Below are 5,943 nucleotides of genomic sequence, written 5' to 3' on the forward strand. Positions count from 1 at the left end.
CAAAAAAAAGCCAGTTGTTTGCACTGCCTTCCTCCAAACGCAGACAGTGAATTGCTGGAGGGGAGGGGGCATTCACACTCAATAACACTGAAAACTGCTCGCAACTCCCTGAGCCTCTCTACTTGGATTTCCTCCCTGCCTTTCCATCTGCTGCCTGGGCAGCATGTTCCTGTCAGCCTGGATGTCATTGGTGCTCATATACCGACACCCAGAAGAAAAATTAAGGAAGAAGAGTGACAGGAGTAGGGACATAACCAGAATATTGCAGGGGGGTGAGTCCACATTCCACATCCACACCCTTTTAAGCTGCTTTTTGCCAAGTACACAACACAGATGGGAACGCTCAGGAGCTAAAGCAGGCCGTCTGCAGAAACCATGGCTAGGGGTTGAGTCAGAGGAGCTGGGTGGCAACAGCCTTGTCTTCCCACAGGTGCAAGGACAGCTCTACTTGCTGTTCTGCCTAAAAATAAGTACATCAGTATTGGTGCAACATACCTGTGGTACATGTGCGCACAGGTCTATAAGAATTTGCCTTCTGCCCCCTTCCTCCCCCTCATTTATAGTAGTTTTCTTGGTGCAGCCAAAACTAACCATAGGTATTGAAAATAAATGGAAGTATAGAAACTTTATATTAGACCACAGCATTGAGCTACCTGGGTTGTTACTCTGCCTCCAGCAATGGACAATGGTGCAGAAGAAAAGGGCTTATACATAAACTCTTGGGAACCGGGTCCCATTCAGTCTTTGATAACTTGAGGGCTGTTCCTTTTCCAGTTTCATTATGAGCTTTTGAAAGCACTGGGAATGTGTGTACACGTGTGTTTTAAAATAAATACAGGTTTGATTTACCTTAAAAAGCAGATAGTATAAACTGCCTGCAGTTTTGCTTGGAGGGGGGAACAACTTTCCACTTCCTCCCCCAAACTTTCAATAAAAAGAAACCACTTGGCTTAAACTGTGAATAACTTGAAACAGAAAATCATGCAAAATTACCAAGAGACTCAGAATGCAGGGTCTTGAGAGTTTGCAAAGCTCGGCAAAAAACAGCACACCCAAGGGTGGTGTATTTTACCACTGTAGCCTATAGAGATAGACTCTCCCTTCCTCCCCCAATACACTCCCTTAACCCAGACATAACCAGAGGCACCTTTCTGATTCAGGTGAGATTACAATGTGTGTAAGAGCTCTGTGAAGTGGCAAAGACTGCTCGTGCATGGGATCTGAGAGGGATCATACAACTATTGAGAAATCAAACACACAATCTGGAAAACAATCTCTGATGAAAGAGAGTGATAGCTCCTGCCTGCCAAAGCCTCAGTCTGGGGGAATTCTTCTGAAGAGGTTTAGCTTGTTTTAGTCCTGCAAGCATCATGGTGTTTTAAGCACATAGAAATTTAGATTAAGAATGGGAGATCATCATCTTGTAAGCCTGGGGACTGGCAATCAGGACTCATTGGCTCTATACCTCATTCTGCTGCTGGCCTGCATGTTATTAGGACCATTGTGGTGTATAGGAACACCCATCAGAGCAGAGCCCCAATGTGCTAGGCCCTGTACTACCCCAGAACAAAAAGAACGAGTGCTACCACTTGGTACGATTCCTGGTTAGCATCCCCCCACTGCAATGGAAGATATGCACATGGGTAGGGATCTTGCATTGAGAAGCAGGATAATGAGGTAGGATTTCTGCTCCCTAATGCAGGCCTGAATACAGAAGAAAAGTTGCAGAAGAAAGAAGGTCAATTCTCTATATTCAGTATACAGCCTGTTTTTGCAAATAAAAATGCTCATAGAAGCTTTTCTCTTTGAAATGTTGACTGGCAGAAGGAAGGGCTAAAGATGTGGGAAACACCTCCTGTGTCAAAAGAGCGTATAGAAACAACCTAGCAGAACTGCACCATTACTTTTCAAAGCCAAGTTAAAATGTCCTTCTTAACTGAGATATCTTATTCAGTGATAAGTCCTAGAGCAGAAAGAAGAATTCAAAAGAGAGACAGAGCATGTAGGAATGAAGAGTGAAATATCATAATGCTCCTTGCAAATGGAGGAAAAGAAAGCCAACCAGAGCACTGCTCGTGCCTGCCATTTAAAGGGTTGAGGCAAACAGCCAGCAGGTGCTTGATTGCAGCAGCCATTTTCAATCTCTGGCTGCCTATATAAATAGAGCAGTTGGCTGCTAGCAGCTCAGGCAGAAACATCACTTGGCTGTAAGGTTATATGCAGCATCCCTGAAGGTAAGGTTTGGAGACTTCTAGTCTTGGGCATGATATAAAACTGAACTCTGCTGGGAGTGGGTTCCTGGTGGTGAAGGAGTCCCTAGGAAATGCCAGGCTAATGACCATCCTGGTGAAAAGTGGGTTAGGGCACCTTACCCCAGCTCCCACAACTGGGTGGGTTACCCCATAATAGGGAAAAGAAGGTAGACCTAGGTTAAAAAGTAGGCTATAAACTCAGAAGCCTGATTTGAAACACCCTTGACTAGTCAATACTGGGGCTAGGACCAGAAGGGTCAAAATCACCAAGGGCCCATGGTGAAAGATGCCTAGAGCTGAGGGCCTGGGGTTTCTAACTCCCCATAGAGATGAGGCCTGGGCCTGTATAGCCAAAGGTCTTGGTGGGATGATGCCTGAGGGGGAAGAGTTCAGGGAGTTGAGCAGCCTAGAATAAGCATAGAATAGGTCACCTGATTGGGGAGATCCAGTTGGGGCTGGATCACTGTGGGGCTGGTGATGTTAAGACCTGTGGATACCATCTGTGAGGCTTGGGCTGTGGTGTAGGGGAAGAGTGGAGGTGCAGGTAGCACCCCCTGGCATTGGGGCAAGAATGGGCAGCCTCCTGCCTTTCTTAAGAACCAAATAAGAAACAACAAGGTGTGGCAGATGAGGAGGCAGGTGGCTGGCCCAGAAACAGGTGAGTGGGCCAATGACAGACTGCCCCTGAGGAAGCCCCCTGTTACAGGAAGTCATTCTGATATTTGGGATTGAGGCACACTGTCTAGAAGGGAAACTGCCTAAACTAAAAGCTCTCACAGTAAAGGAGATGCATGAAAACCATGCAGCTGCAGAAGGTGGGGGGGAAAAAGAAATGAACTCCAGACTTTCCCAGGCAAGTTACAGCCTAGAAAAATCCAGATCTGAAAGTATATCCAGGGAGGAAAAAAAAAATCATTCCCCTTGCTGTCTTTCTATTTCCAGCATGCCAGTGGGATACTGGCAGACCAAGTGGCCCCTGAGCTACAGAGGGCCCTGGGCCTTCCCTCCATGATGGCAGCACTCCCCAGGGCCACCTGGGTGGGCTGCTAGTGGGCTGGGTGCTACCCCAGCTTGTAGCCAGTACCCAGCCTACTAGCAGCCCACCCAGGCAGCCCTGAAGGGTGCTGCCACTACTGTGGAGGAAAGGACCAGGGTTCTCTGCAGCTCAGGGCCCACTGGCTGCTCACTGGGGACCAAGGGCAGAATCTACCAGGAAACCCAGAAGGATTGGGCCCCTTGCTGTAACACTGACAGAAGCCTGTAAATTGAAAAAGTGGGTTTTTAATCATCACAATTGAAAATCCACCACTTCAATTTAGGGGAACAAAACCCCATCACATGTACGAATGGCCTATGATTGTGAAGTGGCCTGTCTTTCTGCCACCAGCAATGCTTAAATGCAAAGCAGGCTTACTAACTTACTGACTACTGCTGCTAACCCCTTCAGCAGCTTCAGTTACACATTCAAACTCCAAGAGGATCATGCAGCCCATCAGCTAGACTATAGTTTGGGTTACTGAACCATTACACGGATGCACCCCTTTCTTTAGAGGAGGCAGAGGATGTCTTAATTCTGGGTGGTTTTGTCGTCATGGTCGGACAAATCTAGACCTAATTATAAAGAAAGGAGATCAGGCTTTTAACAAGCAGTACATTCTCTGTTGTGGTTTCTCAGAAAAATCAATAGATAAGTGAGTGGCCAAGATCAGAGGTAGGCAAAATGACAGACTATGAAGGGAAGTGATTCCTTAGAAGGGCAGAGCATATTAATACCAAAATACAGAGGATCAGTATCTTAGTTTCAGCATGTTTCCAATACATACACCTAGAACTGGCAAGATTTCTTGTTGTGTTACAGAACCATGTTAAGGAAGCTACAGGTATAAGAAAGCTGGTCATTCTTATACTTGCACTCATTTGCATGAAGTGCTAGGGCTAATCTGTCCAGTGTAGCAATTCTGGGACCCAGCAGGCCATTGCACAACCATAATTGAGGGGCACAGCCTGCACCTTATACACTGAGGGCATACCTCAACCCAGCACAGCCACACCCTGACAGAACATAAATTGACATGCAACATACCTTGTGGTATGTTACATAAGGGAGCATGAAACTGCCTCTGGTCATAGACCTCATTGAGTGCATCTACACATGTATTTATGCTGGTTTAAATTCACTGTGCAGTAAATGAATGCACAGTAAATGGGAATAAGCTGGCATCTACACATGCAGGCATTAAACTACATTAATGCTGCATATGGACTGACTTGGGACTAAAGTTAGTCCCATGTTGGTCTAAACACACTGTTACTATGCAGGGAGGGGTCTACACATGCATTACTGTGCAGTAACTAATCGGGCGTAAATTTGATACCTGTATGATGCAGGTATCAAACTTATGCTCAAGTTGGTGCAAGTTACCATATTTACTGTGCAGTATGGGGGTGCACATGTAGATGTGCACCTATACTGTGCAGTAATTAGGCACATGTATATGTGCCCATTCAGTTTAAGCAGGCACAGGAAGGTATCTGTGCCACAGACTTATTTAAAAAAAAAAAATTGTTTTTGGCTCCTTCTTCTGGTTGAAGAATGCCAGAGGAACCATTAACAATCAACTATTTTAAGGACTAACCTTACCATAACAAGACAGTGCTGTATAGAAGTGGAAAGAAAAAGTCAGGCTATCGGGTCATTGTTAATCTTATTACACTACAGATAGAAACAGGATGTTTCTAGCAAATGCTGGAGGAAATCTAAAAATATCCAGACACCAGAAGAGCAGAAATTGGATCCCCCGCTCTCTGGCACTCTGCAGGTATGGACTGAGGACTTAAGCAAATCGAGGCATCTGACCAGAACAACAGTCTATAAAGAAACAAGGCTCAGGACTGAAGATTCACATGCCTGCAATATTGTATGGCAATATGGTCCTGAACAGACTTTTCACAGCACACAATCTGAAGGGGACACCAGTTAGTACCACAGCAAGAAACGGGTTTGAATGAGAATACACCTTTGCCCAAGCACCTTCTCAACAAAAATGAGTCCATGCGAAGGTAAAGCACCGCGACCCACCATTCTGCAGATGCTCAAGGAAAGTGTTACTTGTTGTCCTCAGCCCAAGGCTGATGTAATATGTTATGTACTCTATTTACAAACTTTATAGTGGGTCCAAAAAGTGTCCTCCCTCCAACCCCTTATGCCACGCTTTAAGTTCTTCTGTTGACCAGTGGATATTTGATTTGCTATCTTCTGCGTCTCCTTTGTCATAACATGATGGATGCCAACAGTCATATTGGGGATGCCCCCATTTATTGTATCCAGTGACTTGGATCAAATGCATTTCATTTACAGTTCTAAAGACACCCAAGCAACAAATTCCAACCTAGAAAACCTCTTTGCATAGTCACCAGTAGTTAAGACTCCCATTTCAACTATAATCTTCACTGAATGGAAACTAATTTTAATTTTGTGTCTATGTAGTATCCAGCCAAACTGACCTTCAGCCCTGTTATGGGACAACTTGGCCTAGTGCAATATAAATAAAAGAAAAGTGTGTGTTGTGGTAGTCTCCAGGAGACTCTGTCACAGCCCTAGTCCACACAATGCTAAGTGATGTACAGAGAACAAAAAGGTGGTGCCTGCCTCCAAACAGCTCACAGTGCATGCACCTTGCATTGAACAGCA

The sequence above is a fragment of the Alligator sinensis genome, unplaced genomic scaffold (assembly GCF_000455745.1).
Source record: "Alligator sinensis unplaced genomic scaffold, ASM45574v1 scaffold278_1, whole genome shotgun sequence".
NCBI lineage: Eukaryota > Metazoa > Chordata > Crocodylia > Alligatoridae > Alligator > Alligator sinensis.